Source organism: Melanotaenia boesemani, chromosome 3, assembly GCF_017639745.1.
Source record: "Melanotaenia boesemani isolate fMelBoe1 chromosome 3, fMelBoe1.pri, whole genome shotgun sequence".
NCBI classification, from domain to species: domain Eukaryota; kingdom Metazoa; phylum Chordata; class Actinopteri; order Atheriniformes; family Melanotaeniidae; genus Melanotaenia; species Melanotaenia boesemani.
Window position 1 is genome coordinate 5,763,249 of NC_055684.1, and position 20,142 is coordinate 5,783,390.

The window sequence follows — 20,142 nt, forward strand, 5'->3', positions numbered from 1 at the left end:
ATTAATGTGGTTTTCTTCAAAGAGGAGATAACCATTTACATTTTCTACTGTGTTCCAGGTAAATTTATTCTGACATAGTAACACATCTGGATTCTGTGTTAAGTTTTGTCTTCAGTACTTTTCTTCAGATCTTTACAAATAAAGTTCAGTTAGGTTGATTTGAGTTTATTCTGACGCTTCTGTAATAATCTCATGTGTTTCGGCTTTTCTTTTGTGACCAAGCATAAACATACAGTCCTTGTAGCGTTATACTGGGAACGGGTACAAAACTGAACCTAATCTAAAGAACAGTGTGCTTGTGTGAATAGATTTATGTTCCTTCTACCTGAGTAAACCAAGATCACAAAAACATCTCTCCCTCTATCCACCCAGAGTTGCATGCAAGCTGCAAAAATCATGCACACACGCACACATTTAGTTTATGCATGCAGCAAAACACACAGAAACACACATATATGAAAAGATTCTCTGTAACACACAAACATACAGGCATGCTTCATAGATGTCGTCACTATGGGTGACAATCCTGTCAACACCAGAGCCTACTTCAGGAGGAGGAGGAGGAGGAGGAGGATGGAGAGGCGGACGCTTGTGTGATTCTGAGAGGTGATTGGTTGTTGCCATGCCAACGAGGGGGGCTGGAGTCAGAGCCTGCTGTGGGAGGAGTTGCAGCCTGATTATAAAGGCCTCCTGAGCAGCAGTTTGTGCTCCACTCAGATGGCTCCACTGTTGCAGTTCTCTGTCTTTATTTAGTCATTCCTGTTATCTGGCCAGCGAAGAGACAGTCGGGGCTCCTTCTGGAGGGAGGGTGGAAGGGTTTGCTGTCAGACGGATCCCTGCACAGGTCTGCCTATATTTGCCTTGCCCTCTCCTGCCCTCCCTCTTTGCCCAGCTGTCTGTCCATCACTGAGATAGTCGTCTGCAGCTTGTGGATTTATCTGTGCTGTGACACCTGGAAAGGCGAGGGGAAACCTGAGCGGAGAGGCAGGAGGCTGCTCGTATCCCCCTCCTCCTGCATCCATCCGTCTATCCATCCTGTGTGTGCAGATGACCCCTGCTCTTCTGTAAGTAATTAGCTCTCACTGCAGTTGTATCAAATCACGATTTTTCCCTTAAACACACCGAACTCAGGACGAGTGTCAGGGGGGCAGACATGCTAGCACGTGTTGTGCTTTGTAATTAAAGACTTTTCCTGTTAAGATTCCTCATTAGCTCCCTGAACGTCTTAGGAGGGCTTCAGTTCTCCACTAGACTTTACTCTTTTCAGTTCAAAGCTTCATCTCGAGGTCGGCGTCTTTATGTAATGAAATTCAGAGCTTACATCATACTACAGATTTAATAAATATATGAAATATGCAGCCAAATAAAGCATGCACTCATTACAAATGATGTATCTTTCCAGCCATACTGCTGGCTCTGAGTCTACTAATCACAAGGTCGTACTTCAACACTGTTTATGCACAATAAGGGCAGCTGTTATATAAGAAGTAGGTACAGATAACCGGACAGATAAGGCAGCATTTCTTCAAAAAGTTCAACCATCTGCTTAGTGACTGTTGCTTCTGCAGTGGGAGGGTGTTAGACCCCCACAAACCCACTCAATCATCCACCTCTGTCCTCTCAGGTGAGCCTCATGCGTTAGTACTCACATGTAACGTGACACAGGTAAACTATCAGCTCACTCTAATTCACAGAAGTCCTACTCTAACCACTGCAAACACAGCACTGTTTACCCATGAGGGCCTGGGGGGTATTTGGGTATCTAATGTGTGTCTATGTTTGTGTATGTGTGCACGAACCTGCTTCCCTTTTCCGTGTCTCCGCTGTGTGTTGCTGAATCATGCAGAGTTCAGTCTGCTGCTGTGCCAAGACGGTCACAAAAATAGTCCAAGTTGTCGTGATACATTGCACTTTGAACACAGCAAAGTTTGAGCTCATTGTAATGATCAGATACATCAGGAATGTTTGAGACGGCAACACCTCTGAGACAGACCCATGTTTCCTGCAGCTGAAGGTACTCAGCGTGATACATTCATGAAAAGTCACCTTTAAAAAAAGCTGCAGCTTCATTGTGTTGCTTCAGATTTGCTGCAGTTGAGAGATTTTAGGTTGTCATCAGTGCTCTAACTTGGGGTGCATTCAAGCTAGGATTGTCCGGGGGTCAGCTGTTAACAAACCCTGGTCCACTTCCGGAGATAGTGTGGTTCATTTGGAGCAGTGTGCGCTAAAGAAGCAAACTCTGGTTGGCTTGAAATCTGGGGGTCTCAGTTCACTTGCAGTGTGAAAGCAAACGGAGCATCCAGTGAACTAAAGAGAGGAAGTACCATAGATCACCATGGTGGATTTCTGGCTGCCTCTCCTGCTGCTCATACTGGACACATTCTGGTGAAAACCGCAGTAAATTTGAACACCAAAGTAAAACCAGAAACCCCAATCCATCCATTGATTGGCCAGGACTCAAAACAGTGCATTCACTGCATGTAAACAACGAAGCAAAAGTAAATTTAGTCAGTTTGGTCTCTGTGGCAATAAGTGTGCCATCAAAGGGAGTCACAAATGCATATTTTTACAGTCACTTAGAACGGTCTGGGATCTTTAAGAGAGCACTGAGCCCCATTGAATGTATACATGTGGGTCTTATTTAATTCCCAGCTGCATTTTCTGGCTATGTTGGGACCACTTGATGATATCTGAGTAAAATTTTATTTAAAGTCAGGCTTCAAATGAGTTGTTTCCACCAGCGATAGTCGCTCCATACCGATCATAAAAGTCTGGTTTTGCTTCTTCGCCACGACAGACCAATGCAGAGTCTGCATTACTGCAGATGCCGCATTAATTACACATTAATGTGAAATGTGTAGTTATATTTTGCTGCGTTGATTTCATGAGACTACACCAGAGGCACCTCCCGGTAGATGTGCTACGTTGCTCCTCCTTTTTACTACACATGGAGATTAATTCTGATCTGATATCACCTTTACCACATATTTTTGTCTCATTTTTGTTTGTTCATAAAAGTGACAATACAGTCAGAAAAACAGTCATTGAAGGAAACTTCACACGTTATGCATGTATCTAAAATTCTGGTTTTAGTTGGACTAATGCAACAATTCTGTTTTTTTTTTATTGCATTTCGACTTGTAAACATAACGAGTGTTTGTTGACAAAAAAGAAAAAAACTTTAGACTGAAATTAGGTTGAAACTAAATCAGAACAGTGAAATTTGCTGCAATAATGCTCTCTTTGGGATTAATAGTAATCTGTACTCATACATGTTTAAGACATCACATTACACGTTTGCTTGTTTTTATTTCATACATACATATACATATATATATATATATGTATGTATATATATATATATATATATATATATATATATATATATATTAACGTGTGTGTGTTTTTACCTCGGCATGCTGCAGCTGAGGTACAATAGCGGTGTTTACATAAGCTGCTTATTATCAAGTGTCTGATTCATCACAGAGCTCTTGTACCACTCAGTCATGATAATGGAAAGATAGACCCCGCTGTATTCAGCAACAGTCCCAGCCTCGTCGCTAAACACTACAGAGACGGACTCGAACATTTGGTCAAACACCACAAATGGACAACAGTTTGTGTTTCACTGAGAAACAAGCTGAACTAGGGAAATATTAAAAGGTTAAATACTGAAGCAATAAGGACATTTTAATGAAAATATAAAATGTCTCTCTCTCTCTCTCTCTCTCTCTCACACACACACACACACACACATAAAACAATCTATTTCATACAACAGTGAAAGTGTATATATTTTACTGTCCAGTTGTATGATTGTACTAGACTTGAAGTATAACATGCACGTGTTTGGTTGTGGTGAAGTTTTTCTGTTGATGAGTGATTACAGTCATCCCGCACCAGGCGGGCCCACTAATGGAAACGTGGCTTTAGTAAGCCGTTTCTACCAGATACTGGTTAAAATGTCATGCCAAGGCAATGGTGGCATAAACTTTCCAGTTCGGCCCAGTTCCTTGTGCTCTGGAAGTGCATCAAAGTGATGAGTTTAACTTTCATTAAATGGGCCTCGTGCAGTTATATTTCTACTTTATAGTTCCATATTAGGGTTGGACTGCTCCAGGGCTGGCCTTCATGGACAGAATTTCTAGGTGCAGCCAAAGTGTTGAGGGGATCCGGTTCGGTGGTCTCAGGATTGGGTCTCTGCTCTTTGCAGATGGTGTGGTTTTGGTGGCTTCAGGAGGCCCTAATCTCCAGCTCTCTCTCTCGCAGGAGTTTTTCACATCTGAGTGTGAAGCGACAGGAATGAGAATCAGAACCTCCAAATATGAGACCATGGTCCTCAGCTGGAAAAGGGTGGAGTATCCTCTTCGGGTTGGGAATGAGGTCCTGCCCCAAGTGGAAGAGTTCACATATCTCAGGGTTTTATTCAGGAGTGAGGGAAGGAAGGAGCAGAAGATCTACAGGAGGATTTCTGCAGTGATGTGGACTCTGCATCAGTCTGTCGTGGTGAAGGAGCTGAGCTGAAAGCAACTTATTTTCTCCTTAAAGTATCTGGAAATGACTTTTGTTGTGTTTTGGTTCCATATAATTGAATAGAAGTTAATTAAATTGAAGTGAACCTTTGCATAACTGGTTGTTAGCTGTGCATTGTTTAAGCATATCTTCTGTTTTTTGGACATTGCTGCCCTTCTTCACATGTCAAAACAGCTGCCTGTAAATGAGCAGAATGAAATGGAAGCAGCATCGGAGTGTTTTTGCTGGTCTGTCTGAGTCTGTCCTGTGTTGGGATGGTCATTTGTATGCAGTCCAGGGAGTCTGGAGCTGATCCTGACCGATCTGAACGACATGCTAGTAGTGGCATTAATAGATGGGAGCAGCATTCACTCAGGTGCAGACTCAAAGAAAGAAGAAAATTAAGAACAGTATACTTGTACTGACATCATTTAGCTCAAACATATCTTTTATGTGCATAGATTCTTTTCAAAGAACAGATAACTGATGAGAAAACTTAGTGCGGTTTAAAGACGGTAGATGAGAACAGCGTCCTGTCACGTTGCAGCAGACACCTTTAAACAGTGTACATGGATGGTGTTTGTGCTACCTTTACATGTTAATGTGAGACATTCTGAACATTAATACTACAACTTTCTTTACATGAAGCTATCACAGCGTAGCAGGGGTCTTACCAGTGAGTGCATTCATGCTCTTTGTGTTTGAGATGTAATCCAGGCCCCTGTGTTCTGTCCTTTCAGTGCACGTGGGTCCCTGTTGTGCAGTCTGGAGCAGAGTTCAAAGTTTCCCCCACTGAATGAACTATGGGTCTCAGCTAAAAACCTCCCACCAACATAAGATCAGACAATCCCACATTGTTCTGGTTGTCCTGAGACAGAGAGATTTACCAGGTGCTTAAAGGGTTTAGAGTTAGTTTTCACTTTGGTTTTGGTTCTGTTTTGGACTGATATTCTGCTGCTTTCACTAAATTTCTCAATCTTTTTTCTAATAAATGCCTGTTATAGTCAAGCCTCAGCTGCAGAACCATTCACTGGTAAGATTTAGTCTTTTTGTTGCATCAGGAACAGCTTCCCCCCCTCCATGCTTTGCTAGGGACAAGATTGCTTTGAATTGTTAAAAATATTTTTAAAAAGCCTCAGAGGTGTTGCTGGGCATGTTTCCTCACTCACGCCCAGTATGCTTCAAGCTCTCTGCAGGTGGGTGGGCATTCACAGCCGAGCAGCCTTACTAATTTAAAATTATTCACCCTATTTAAGGCAGTCAGAGATTTAGAAAGATTTGTGTTGTTCTCAGGAACGCTGGACAAACACAAACAAGATAGAAAACCTGTAGTGAAGCTGTTTGTAATGAAGCACTCTCAAGTCTATTATTTGCTTGCCTCTGTGGATGACTGGTGTGTTCACTGCTAAGCTCAGCTGTGTTTTTAGTGGGTGTTCATGATTGAAAATATTTTTCTCACAAGTTACCATTTCGTCAATGCAGCCTTTTCTTGTTGCTGATTAGATGCTGGCTGTAACTCTCACATGGACACAAGCCACCTTGGGAAATAATGCTTGTTTTATGTGAGTGGTTAGAGGTAGGCTGTGAGTCACAGAGCTGCCTCTGACAGAAACACAACCGAAAGCTAAAACCTGTTGGAAAAGTTCCAACAGCAGAATAATCACATACAGTTTGATGTAATCTGATCTGACAGATGTAAAGGTCTGAAATACTGATGCAAGACATCACTCTGGCTAGGATTTTAACAGCACTGCTGATTGTAATACTTTATTTGGTCAAATAAGGTGTTTGACATAGCTTTGGAAGGAAAATAATACTGAAATGATTACAGAAAAAGATGTAATGTGTCAACAGTTTAACAGACCAGTGACAGATAAAAGCCCAGAGGCATACTGGAGAAGCTTTATCAGCAGGCATTGTGTACATGTTGAAGTCAACGAAGAGAGATTAAAATATTTTTTTTTTTTTCTTGTTAGATTGGTCAGTAATCAAAATTTAGCATGCTCACTTTCCAAAAATTTCTCTTGTTTTCATGTATGTATGTCTAGATGAAACAACAACCCAACATAGTGAGCAATAACTCAATGAGCTAGCCTTGACATTAGCTCCTAACACATTACCATTATTGCTAACCCATTAACATTGGCTACTAACATGTAAATGTTAGCTGCTAATATGTTAGCATTAGCTGCTAACACATTAACATTATTGCTAACCCGGCTACTAAGATGTAAACGTTAGCTGCTAACATGTTAGCATTAGCTGCTAACACATTAACATTAGCTAAATCAGTCAAGATCCCTTAACCTTTTTATTGATATGTTATCCCGCCTATTTCTTCAAATGAGTAAAACCATTGATAGTTAGACTGCAGTGATGCTTAAAATTTGTGAATTTTCTCTGTTTGTAGAGAATGTTGAGCTAATTTTCTCTAAAATCTTGACATTAGATAAATAATTCCCAACAAGAAAAATGTGTACTTGTACAGTATATGGATTTTTTTTTTTTTTTTTTTTTTTGTATTTTTTTTATTTTTTTTATTGTTACGTTAAGATTTGTTTGAAATGTGATGTTTTATCCGAAAATAAAATAATATATGCAGGGTTTTTAAGCTTTCATGCACAATTCTAAACAAGGTAGCATAGAATCAAAGTTACTACACTAAAATGTAAATTTCAAAACAGAATGAATTCCATGACATCCTACAAAAACCATGGTGGCCGAAAGTACAATAGGCCATGCTGATACTGACCTCAGTACTGTTGTTATTCACTCATGGCTTTTGGATACAGTAGGCTTTCTGTTAACATGGGTGCAAGAGGCGACATGTCGATAAAAACAGTGAAATGGACAAAGAGATGTATTATTGCTGTTGAAACATCTTATCTGTTGGTTAGTCGGTTTGTTACAGACCTAACTTTTTACTACAATCTGAAAATGTACTACCAATGTCAAGTTTGCATATGGTTGTGATTATCCTAGAAGCCACTATGATCTTGTTGATTATTGCCTTCTTTTCTGTGCTTCCATTCTTTTCTATCACACACTGATGTGGTTTAAACTTTGTTTGCTTAACATTAACATTACATTAACATTATGTGTTCTTTAAAGTAGGTGTAAATCAGATCAAACCGCACCGCAGAAAGGTGTACCTCAAGGTTATACCTTAGGACTGCTTCCTTTTTAATGTGTTTGTGTTGTGTTCTTGAGATTTTTGTTGTTTTATGTACATATTATATACAATCCTTCATTTGGATCCCCTCGATAAGTAGATGGCATAGCTCTAAAGGTTTATCCAGTGATTATGTATAGTAAATTGTATAAAGAATAGAAAATTTTCTATCAGTTTTTCTACTAACAAAACATTTATTATCTCAAAGTCTATAAAACTGGTCACTGAGAGATAAGTTGTGATTAAAGTCACCATGTCAAATAGAGGAACCGGGCACTGTAATTTATGGGCATACAACAGAGAAAATAAGGGTGTTGTTGTCTAGTGAGGCTGCAGAAGAAAAAAAGATGAGCTGATAGGAAACAAAAGGTCATCTTTATTACAGCTTGACACAACAACAGCTAGAGGACTAGAAAAGGCCAACATGTGACATCAGATTTCTAACTATGTGTATTGTGTAAGATAAGTCATACAGATGTCAAGCAGCAGAGAACTCTGGTTCATGCCTCTAATCGGTTAGGACTCACACACAAACACACAACTGGTTGCTCTGTTTAGACTTCACTTTGTTCTTTACAACTCTGCACATTGACATGTCTGGCAGAATTGATTATCACTGTGGGACATTGGAGGGAAAATCTTGAGGACTGCTTCGATCTTCTAAGCCAATCAAACATCAAAGATAGGTCTTAAGAAAAATCTTGGGATTTAGACAAAGTTCATCTCTGCACATTGATTAAAGCTCAGCCTCTGTTAACCAAAATAACTTCTTTTCTTTGGCCATAGCAGTATTCATTCATTTTCATTTTCTTTTGCCTTATGCATCATTAAAGTAATTTTGATGTAACCCTTATCTCATTGAGTATGATGTATGTATGTATGTATGAATTGCCGTAAACGGCATCTCTCTCTCTCTCTCTCTCTCTCTCTCTCTGAGTATATATATATATATATATATATATATATATATATATATATATATATATATATATATAAATACATATATATATATATATATATTTACTACCGTTCAAAAGTTTGGGGTCACTTCCCATGGCAAAGTGACCCCAAACTTTTGAACGGTAGTGTATATATACATATATATATATATATATATATATATATATATATATATATATATATATATATGTGTAGACCGCCAACCCCCAAACTGAACCATGGCAGCTCATTGTTCTCTAGTTAATCTGGAGATGGGCCAAGGCTAATTTTGCTATTGGGATTAATAAAGCTAATACAGTTATTAACTGCAAACACCTACAGATAAGCAGCTGATGCTTACATTAATGATAGCTGCTAACACACTAAAACTAAATATTGCCTGCTAACACCTATATGTTAGCTGCTAATATTTGTCATTACTGTTAGGTGCAAACACAGTTAGCTTCTAATACATATACAGTGCATCTGGAAAGTATTCACAGCGCTTCACTTTTTCCACATTTTATTATGTTACAGCTTCATTCCAAATTATATTAAATTAAGCTCTTACCTCAAAATTCTACACACAATACCTCATTATGACAAGGTGAAAAAAGTTTTTTTGAGATGTTTTGAATTTATTAAAAATGGAAAACGAAGAAATCACATTTACATAAGTATTCACAACCTTTGCCATGGAACTCAAAATTGAGCTCAGGTGCATCCTGTTCCCACTGATAAGCCTTGAGATGTTTCTACAGCTTAATTGGAGACCACCTGTGGTAAATTCAGTTGATTGGACATGATTTGAAAAGGCACACACCTGTCTATATAAGGTCCCACAGTTGACCATGCATGTCAGAGCACAAACACCAAGCATGAAGTCGAAGGAATTGTCTGTAGACCTCCGAGACAGGATTGTCTTGAGGCACAAATCTGGGGAAGGATACAGAAAATTTCTGCTGCTTTGAAGGTCCCGATGAGCACAGTGGCCTCCATCATTCGTAAATGGAAGACGTTTGGAACCACCAGGACTCTTCCTAGAGCTGGCCGGCCATCTACACTGAGCAATCGGGGGAGAAGGGCCTTAGTCAGGGAGGTGACCAAGAACCCGATGGTCACTCTGGCAGAGCTCCAGCGTTCCTCTGTGGAGAGAGGAGAACCTTCCAGAAGGACCACCATCTCTGCAGCAATCCACCAATCAGGACTGTATGGTAGAGTGGCAAGACGAAAGCCACTCCTTAGTAAAAGGCACATGGCAGCCCGTCTTGAGTTTGCCAAAAGGCACCTGAATGACTCTCAGACCATGAGAAACAAAATTCTCTGATCTGATGAGACAAAGCTTGAACTCTTTGGTGTGAATGCCAGGCGTCATGTTTGGAGGAAACCAGGCACCGCTCATCACCAAGGCCAATACCATCCCTACAGTGAAGCATGGTGGTGGCAGCATCATGCTATGGGGATGTTTTTCAGCAGCAAGAACTGGCAGACTAGTCAAGATAGAAGGAAAGATGACTGCAGAAATATACAGAGACATCCTGGATGAAAACCTGTTCCAGAGCACTCGAGATCTCAGACTGGGGCGACGGTTTATTTTTCAGCAGGACAATGACCCAAAGCACACAGCCAAGATCTCAAAGGAGTGGCTTCAGAACCACTCTGGGAATGTCCTGGAGTGGCCCAGCCAGAGTCCAGACTTGAATCCGATTGAACATCTCTGGAGAGATCTGAAAATGGCTGTGCATAGACGTCTCCCATCCAACCTGAAGGAGCTTGAGAAGTACTGCAAAGAAGAATGGGCCAAACTGCCTAAAGATAGGTGTGCTAAGCTTGTAGCATCATATCCAAAAAGACTTGAGGCTGTAATTGCTGCCAAAGGTGGATCAACAAAGTATTAAGCAAAGGCTGTGAATACTTATGTAAATGTGATTTCTTCGTTTTCCGTTTTTTATAAATTTAAAAACTTAAAGAAAAAACTTTTTTCACCTTGTCATAATGGGGTATTGTGTGTAGAATTTTGAGGTAAGAGCTTAATTTAATATAATTTGGAATAAAGCTGTAACATAATAAAATGTGGAAAAAGTGAAGCGCTGTGAATACTTTCCGGATGCACTGTAGGTTAGCTGCTAACACCAAAGTCAAAAGTTATTATATTTACAGAGTACAAATTTGTAACAAAAACGTAATTGAATTGAAATTAAAAAAATCTTTGAATATGAAACAGTTGAAGGATTTTACTAAGGTTGACAACAAAGACAATAAGTAATATTTTAGTTATAAAAGAAATCTTGTGAGACCAGCTAAATGCAAAAATGCAAAGACAGACAATGATAGAACACCACAATTTTGCATCAACTGGGCCTTTTTTTCCACTTCTGACACACGAAATGTGGTGAACAATATTTATGTAACAAGTATTCTAAAACCAGAGTGGTGACCGACTGATCTTCAGTGATTAAACCACATCTGTCCAGACTTATTCCTCAGCTGCTTTCAACTTCCTAAAACAGCTTGCAACTGCATTAGTCATAATACCACCTTACTGAGGGGGAGGGGGAAGCTGATAGTAACAGTTATAATACTATTATGTAATAGCATTAATTTTAGATGTTGCTCTGTACTTGATAAAAATATGAAATGGCTCTGCCTTAACATCAGACAGCTCTGAAAACATAACATTAACGCACTTAACGGATTGCTGACTGAGTTCCAGCCTTATGGCAATTTTTCAAGAGTAAATACAAAGTAAAAACAAATACACAGGGCTGCGGAGTGTGCTCTAAAGCTAGTTGACAGATACAACAGAATTTCCTTGGGGCAGACAAAAGGTCTGTTTAACATCAAGCCTTTTCTTGTTTCCCCCTATCCTAACAAGATATTTTCTTTCCTAACATAATGTTTCCTAACCACATGAGCAAAAGTAGAATCAGTTCCCATATGTACTAGAGAAAACTTATCTCTTGAGATAGTTGCAAGTTCACCAAACCCCGCAATTAAGTTTTCACGATATTTGGCGGAAAGTCATGAACCAGCTTCAAGACAGCAGACTGCGGTCTGGACGATGGACATCAGGAAGCAGTCCAATGATAACATGAAAGTTACGACCCCTCGATGGTCTAAGGAGAAGAGGGGTAGTAGCAAAACAAGCTCAGAGACAGATACTCAAAGTACAACAGATTTATTTACAATGATAAATAAAAGTATACAAAACAAGTGATGACCATCATGTCTGATCTTTAATAAATGCTAGCTTGTTGGTTGAGATGAATACTTCCCTCTAAAAATGTATGAAATTATCCTGCTGGTTACACTTATTTAATCTATAGTCAAACATGACTTGATCGTCACTTAAATTAACATTAACATAATAATGCATTCAATGACAAACGTGTCTGTGCAGCAATAATATGTTTATTTAGTTTTCACCCTCAGTAATCCGATCGCTGCTGTCTGTTCAGTAGTAGAGTCTAGCAGCGCGGGGTTTGTTTGGAACTATTGGAGGCTCCATGACCCACGTGACCACTCTTACAACGAAGTCAACGGATGACGCAACCCTGAGTATATTTACGGCTCTGGGCTGGCCTGTGAAGGAGCGAAGAAGTCGGCGACCAATCCTGACGAAGGAGGGAGGGAGCAAAGCTGAAGGATTCCCAGCCAATCACCTGCAAGCAATGGCACATTCACATTTACATATAAGAACTACAGCGAACAGGCCTGGGCTGTAACAGTGAAGAAAGGAACATGTGTCAGGTGTCACAGCAAGAATCAACCACTTCCGGCAGTTTGGATGATTCCAATAATGTGACGAGACCTAGCAGGATAGTAACCATAGCAACCACATGTGCAAGTGTCTCGTCTGTCTGCTGGAGCATCGTCTGCAGCTGGATTAAACTCAGTCGGACTCGTCCTCACTAAGTGTAACTCACAATTACATGTTCAGTGTGTCCGGTTTCTGTCTGCTGCAGATGTTCCCTGATGTGTTACATTGTGGTTGAGCTCTAGTTGCCTTTCTCTGAAACCAACTTAGGTAAACTTGTACAGGTTAGTAGCTTACTGAGTGTTCCTCCACGGTTCCTCAGGCTGGGATGTGGAAGTTTGCTGAGCGGCCTGAGCCTGATGGAAACATCTGCGTTGTGCTGAATGTTTGTGTAAAATCTGACCCATGGATCCGAACGTCTCTCATATAATGTTGTTGTTTAGATTTCAAGGTCTGTCATTTAATTCTAAAGTCTAAATATTGGTTGAAATGACTAGACTGACTGTTATTCATAAATTAATTGTTCCAATTCCTGTCTGATCCAATTGAAGTGTTGGCATTTTCTATCTTTATACAAAGTACGTATGAAAACAAAGATCTCAGCCATCTACTAAACTAGAAAATGGAGTCAGATTCCAGAGTTTGATCCTCATTTCTTCATTTTGCTCTTTAGGAGCTGCTCTGCTGGCGACAAGCGTACCGGCTTCGACTGTCATGTCTGTTTGTGTCTGAGGTTATGGTGGGTCGGGTTGCAATGTGGAACACAAAAAAAAAAAAAATTTGAAACCCCCACCAGTCTGGGTTTGTTTTTATTGGACTATATGGTTTTATAGTTTTTATTGTGAGCATGGAATGGTCAAACAGAGCGAACACTCTGGTCTTCATGTACATTCTTATGGCTCTCCGGGCCACAGCAGGTTTAAGTGACACCTGAGCTGCTGGCAGACTTCCAGAGTTTGTGAAACTGCCAGGATGGAGAGGAAAGCCACCTGGACTTTTCACACAGATCGGCAGTCACCGTAAAGGCCCAGCGAGGAAGCGGGGAAGAAGGAAATTACATCCAGCCCTGCCTGCAATGATCTTGGAGTTAAGGACACACGTAAGACACTCCTTTGAATTCAGAGAAGCCTTCCTGTTGTGCTTTGTGGAAACGTGGCTTCATGCTGCTGCACCTGACTCTCTGTATGACATGGACAACTTCTCACTCATTCGAGATGACAGGAGTGAAGGATCGAGGAAGAACCGAGGGGGAGAGGTCTGTGCATACATAAATGACCGCTGGTGCCTCGACTACTCGATTAAACATGTAATATGCAACAGGGACTTGAAACTGCTGGCCATTGGACTGAGGCCATTTTATATGTCCCGAGAATTCGACTGAATTTTTCATATCTGTTGTCTTCGTCCCACCTAATGGCGATGCACACCACGCTGCTGCTGCCATAGCAGAATGTGTGTGTGACCTACAGCAACAATTTCCTGATGCTCCTGCAATTGTTCTGGGAGGTTTCAACACCTGCAACTTGGACAAAGTCTTGCTGGGGTTTCAGCAGGTTGTCAAATACAAAAGAAGAAAAGAAAGCACACGGGACTAATGTTACATAAACATCAAGGAGCAAACCACCAATAGCCTCATCATGTGATCCAACTCATTCCAAGATATAGGACTAAACTGAAATCCAGGAAACCTCAAAACAAGGTGATACAGCTGTGGACTCAGGGCAATAAGGACACTTTAGCAGCCTGCTTTGACTGAACCAGCTGGGAGGTGCTGAGGTAGGGCAGTCTGAACTCAGTATGTACTGTTACCTCAGACTACATCAACTTCTGTGTCGAGTCTATCATACTAATAAAAAACCCTCAAATTGTATCCAAACAATAAAACTTATATAACAAAAGACATTAAATAAATAATTAACAAGAGGAACTGGGCTTTTAAAAACAAGGACATGCTGGAGTGTAAAAAAATGGACAAAGTGTTGAAGCACAAGATTAAGGAAGGAAAGGATACACACAGGAGACGTCTGGAGGAACAGTTTAACATGAACAACCCCAGGAAAATGTGAAATGTGACACCATGAAAAATATGGGTGCAATGCCAAGCAAACAGCACCGACTGATCATAGCTAATGACAAGCTGGAATTTGCTGAGGAGCTGAACACCTTCACCAGGTTGAGACTGCCGGGTCAAACAGGGCTGCATGGATGTTCTGCAGCAAGTGACCGTAGGACAGAGTGGATTACGGTGAGTCAGGTGGCTGAGACCTGCTGACATCTTAACGGATGCTAGACCTCCCGCCCTGATAACATCCCTGCCTTGAAGACCTACAGTGAGGAACTTGCCCCAGCATGGCAGCCCACATTCCAGCAGTCATTAGACACATGCTGTCCCATCAGACTGTAAACTGGCTCACATCGTCCCAAAGAAAACATGTCCAAAGGGGTGTAACAACAATCTTCCTATTGCTCTGACCTCTGTGCATGAAATCATTGGAAGAAAATCATCACGTCTTTGCTGTCTCAGTCAGTTCAGTACAAACTCGACCTTTACCAGTTTGCTCATGAGGTAGAGAAGATGCAGTTGCTACGCTCAACCATCTTGTCTCTAAGCAGTTGGACACAGCAAGAAAATCTTATGCCAGACTGCTGTTTATTGACTTCTCCCCCGCCTTTAATACAGTCAAACCAGATTTACTTCTCTCCAAAATGCAGCAGTTGGACATTAAGCCCCATCTCATTTACTCCTTCCTCACCAACAGACAGCAGCTAGTCCAGTTGCTCCAGTCTGGTTGCAACCAGCAGTGGAGTCCTGCAGGGATGTGTGAGCCCACCTCAATGACTGTGTTATCAGTGCACCTGACCACCATCTCATCATGACACAGCTCTGGTGGCTCTGTTGACTGAGGAGGGGAAACCAGACACTTTCTTTGACCGTGTAAGCAGCGTGGTGTGACCAGCATGCCCTCACACTGAATCCCTACGGGACTGAGGAGGTCATTCACCAGCTCCTGTCATGATACATTACAAACCCATTAAACAATCTGCAACAAAGTACAGCAGAGGATCTATTTTTTGAGGAGACTCAGGTCTTTTGAAGCCAGCAGCAAGCTGCAGATCCCTCCCAACCCGTGCATGAAGAGTATCAGCGTCTCCCATCAGGCAGACGCTTCAGGGTGTCTTTCTGCAGGAGGAATAAATATAAACACTCATTCATTCACTCCATCTCACTGCTCACTCTGTAACATTTTGTACATTTCTTTTAAATGCTTGCTTGCTGATCAATGCTTGCTAATATTTTAATGGATATTTATAGATTTGATGATTGTTAACTCGGTGCTGCAGTGCAATTTTCTGTGCAAGCGAACAATAATGATCTTATCTTATCTTATCTTATCTTATTTTAATGAATGTTTCTGTCAGTTTTCTGGATCTTTTCTGACATGCGTTGCCATCGTTGCTGTGCCGGGCGTATGGAGATCCATGAAGCAGTTGTATCTAGAGACAGACGAATTTTTTCTGTAAATGAAGGAAAATGTCTGGAAATTATGAACAAATAAGACAGAAACACTGTAGTAGTAGATTATGTTCTACAGGACATGACATTTCTGCACCAAAGTAACATTTGTTTTTGTTAAACAATGACAAAATAGTGATGAATGCTTTACAAATTTAAATGAACCTAAACACACAAAACCAGCATTTCCTGCAGCCATGTTGATGGTTCAGCGTTGCCTGAAGGCAACATATGCAGGTTCCCATTAGGGCAACCTTTAAAAACAAGTTTTCATGATCTAATTAGCCAATAACACATTTGTGAAAGCAAACAGTGAAATACTGGATCTCTCACGTCCACATACCTGGGATTAACTCTTTGGTGATTTATTAGGTCCACTGTGATATGGAAGTTGCAATGAATGTGCAAATGTAAAATAAATAAAATATATATATTAAAAATACAATAAATATAAGTTAAGAAGTTTCTGTAGATAAAAAACAAGTATAATTATTAAATAGAAAAAAATAGTTTGAGTTATTAAAGTTATTAATATATATATATATATATATATACCTGAAGTAAGGTGTAAGCTGATTGGCTGACTTCATCCATCCACCGGAGCATGGGAACAGCTTCCTACTGTTTCCTGAACAACAGCTTGAATTGGTTGCAGTGAAAACTGTGTGTGTATTTGCATGCAGGTTGCATGCAAAGCTGCTTTTTTGTGTATATGAAGCACTGGAGCATGCAGTAATGTAACCCCAGGCCCAAGGTCAGTTTTCTACCATATGACCCTTCCCACACAGGCAGATGACGCAGGCAGACGTGTCCATGTGTTCTTATCCTTATCTCAAGCACTAAATAAATAGTATTTCTGTTTAAAACCAGAGGAGAAAAGGTTTGAGGAAAAGCAAACGGAAACAATCTTTCTCTTTATGCTCTACTCATTTTCTTGGTGGAGTGTTTCTTCTTTCTTTTAAATAAGAAAAATCTGTATTATTAGGTTAAACTGCGGGAGGGCGACTCCTCTATGTCATGTAACTCAACTTTGGTTAGAAAACATTAAACATTTCAAAGAGAAAAAAAGATGTGTGTGTGAGATGGATTTAAACATAGTAGAACAAACTGTGTGGAGTACAAGTAAACAGAAGAGTTTACTTTTCACCGACAAGGATCATGTGGCAGATAAGTTTATTCTATTCATGGTGGAGTCATGGACAGGTCGTCCGTCCATCATAACCTGTCCTGTCCAGCATCGTAGCAGCAGAACGATAGTCTGGTTGCTGTATCATACTGAACAAATTTGCTTTGCCAAGGGGAGGCTTATGGGTATAAGGCTCCTCTTGATAATCTGATTAATTAATTTATTTATTTACTTTGAATCATGGAATCTATGTAATCTTGCTGGACCTGACCGGAGGGGACAGAAAAAGAAGGAAGACAGCAAAAAGAAGCAAAAGGAAAAGAAGAAAGAAAAGACAAAAACACCACAGACAGAAGCAACGACCCTTCAATCCAAACCATCACCAGACAACAAACTGTTAGACTTGTACATGAACACACCAGAAAGTTTCCTACAGCTTTTACTGAAAAACAGAGCTGCTAGTCATTAAGAATTTTTAAATAATAACCAAATTAAAAAGACGTGTTACAAAAGTAGCACAACAATAACCAGATACTAACTCACAGAAAAAACCCACTGGACAACTCAGTGAGTGTGTCAGCATGCAGAGGATGAAGAATAAAGAGTGATCAGTGATGAGGAGTGGTGAGTGAGATCTTAAAAATGCGACCACGCCTCTACAGAGGCTAGAGGCAGACCCATAAGCACTCACTATCACACAGTCACGTCACACATGACCCACCCACCATGGGGGACGTCCCAGGCAGATCAGAGTATAGCGAGCTCCAAGCATGGACCACACCACCACCCACAGCAACCCCCCAAGATGCGACAGACCCGGCACCCCCCAGAGCCAGCAGCCCACTAGTGCAGCCAATCCGGGTCCTGGCCCCTGGGGCAACCACTTCGCCCTCCCGCCCGCCACCTGTCACACCCAGGAGGAACAGGCGTGTGAGAGGTCCCCTTTATCCTTTCCCTCCCCTCTCCTGACTGTGTTGTTTGCAATTAAAATTGAGGGGCAGTGACCGCATTGTGGCGGGAGCGTGGCCACCTAAGTGGCCCCACCCACCATGCACCACATGACACGCCCCCCAGGTGTTGTTTGTGTGTTGTGTTTCTTGTGTTTTGGTGTCTAAGTGCAATTAAAACTGAGAAGCGAGTCGCCACGGGGTGCAGCCGAGAAGGCCACTAAATGGCCCCCTCTGCTCCACCCCGCATGGAATGCATGCCTCCCAAGTCCCTATGTGTCTTTGTGTGTGTGTGAGAAAGAGGGAGGGAGAGCGGGAAAGGGGTCTGGGGATGAAAGCGAACTTCCCTCTGGATGTTGAGCTGCTAGCAGCACTAAGCACCCCCATTCCCTAGGAGGCCCTCCAGGGCAAGACAGGCCAGGAGTAGCCCTCCCCACGACCGGTCACACAGCGACCTCAGCCAACAAGCCACCACTGACCCCAGAAGGCAGTCACCCACCACACACCCAGGGGGAAGGAGAGGAGCGGAAGGAGAATAGTGGGAGAGCCCAGATCCATGGCGCACCACCCACAGGCCCACCCAGGCCTCCCCCAAAGGGTCATGTCATCCCAACCCACCTACTCACATGTGATCTTGCACACTCCCACTAGGAGTGTAAGGAAAAAGTTAATGAGAGAAGCTAGAATAAAGTTTGGATGCTACAGTTTAATGCGCATCAAGGCAGAATGTGATGGATGAGTAACCTTTAAAACTTCTCTAGATCACTGAGCACCATCACCAGTGTGTCAGCCTTAAACGCTCTGTTCTTTTAACCACCACCAGTCTCTCAGGAGCGGTGGTGTGTAGCTCTGTGGGGTAAAATGTGATGGTTGTTTTACCCTTTAGATGATCTACAGAAGTTTTCCAGGCATTTCTATCCCGTCCAGAAGGTTTACAATCCAGCCACTAAATGTAGTTTTATTCAGAGACTCTATCTGGTAAATCCACAATGATCCATGATAACAGCATTATTTATCACATTTCATCATAAAAAGATCACCATCACTACTATGTTGCTAAGAGACCTCTATTTAGACCTGGACATGATGATGAAGCCACTTCCTGTCAGACTTTCCACCAATCAGAGAGCTTAGATTGATGGTAACGTCCAATCAGGAGCAGCCAAAGATCAACCAGTGAGCAGAAAGTTCTATGTGTGTGTCTGAAAAAAAGAAAAATAATGCTCCTCTATGGCTGGAATAAAGCCAAGAAGACGTTTGTGATGCACAGTGGCGCCACAAAGCCACTGAGCTGGAGTTGGTTTAGTGAGGAAAGCAGGTAAATAGTAGCAGGAATAACTGGAAATAAGGAAAAAGTGGAAACATGGAAATAGTTTCTGTTGTGTGTTTGTTTCATTGCCAATATTTTTTCTGCTGAAAGCCAAGACTTGAGAGAATGCAGATGAGAAAAGGCTTGGTCATTGTTGATCTGTGTGTTATTTCTACAAAGTTCTGTTAGTAATAAATTCTGCTTTCTTCTTCTGGTCGGTCTTTATGCTGCTATATCTATTCAAACATTCATTTTACATCATTTTAGCCTCACAATCTGACAGCTGCTACAGACTGGTTTATGCTGGGATTAAAAGCTTCAGTTAAAGTTAATAAGCTGACCAGAGAAAAATATATTTAGTGTGAAGATAAACATTAAACCCTCTTGGGTTGGACTTGCTACATGTTGCTGTTGCAGTGAATAACGTAGTGAAGGCTGGAGCTCGACAGCCATTACTAAATTCTGCCTTTTCATTTTGTTATTTATTTTGCTTCATAACTAAATTATTATCTAAAAAATCTAAATTGAATGGGATATAACAACTGTGATATTTTCTTTTATGCTTGGTTTAGACTATTTGCCACGTTTTTTTGTTTTTTTTTGTCAATTAGCTTTATTTAGAGGAAGCAATTCAGTCTACAGTTAACAGGTTCGTACGTTGTTATCTTTCTAATGGCGCACTGTAGAAACATTCACTGTGACTGTTCTTGGTTGCATTTACATTAGATTTTATTCTGTGTGAGTTAGACAGAAGTAAAAATTTCCTGAGAATTCTTGATTTTTCACTTTTTTTCCAAAATGAAATTCTATCAGTCATCATTCTAGTGTCCATAATACAAGATGGCTGAAACGAAGTGTGTGATCGG

The 20,142-nt window shown here is 41.0% G+C and overlaps 1 protein-coding gene across 1 annotated transcript in view; it reads left to right on the forward strand.

Annotated features, from left to right (window-relative positions):
* Nucleotides 1–730: 730 nt before the first annotated feature.
* The window catches only part of cdk18 (cyclin dependent kinase 18), a 90,946-nt gene continuing 71,534 nt past the window's right edge, over nt 731–20,142 (forward strand). Inside the window, exon 1 of the mRNA XM_041978583.1 lies at nt 731–1,064. The gene's annotated coding sequence lies outside the window, so the exon portion shown is untranslated. The remainder of the gene's footprint in view (nt 1,065–20,142) is intronic.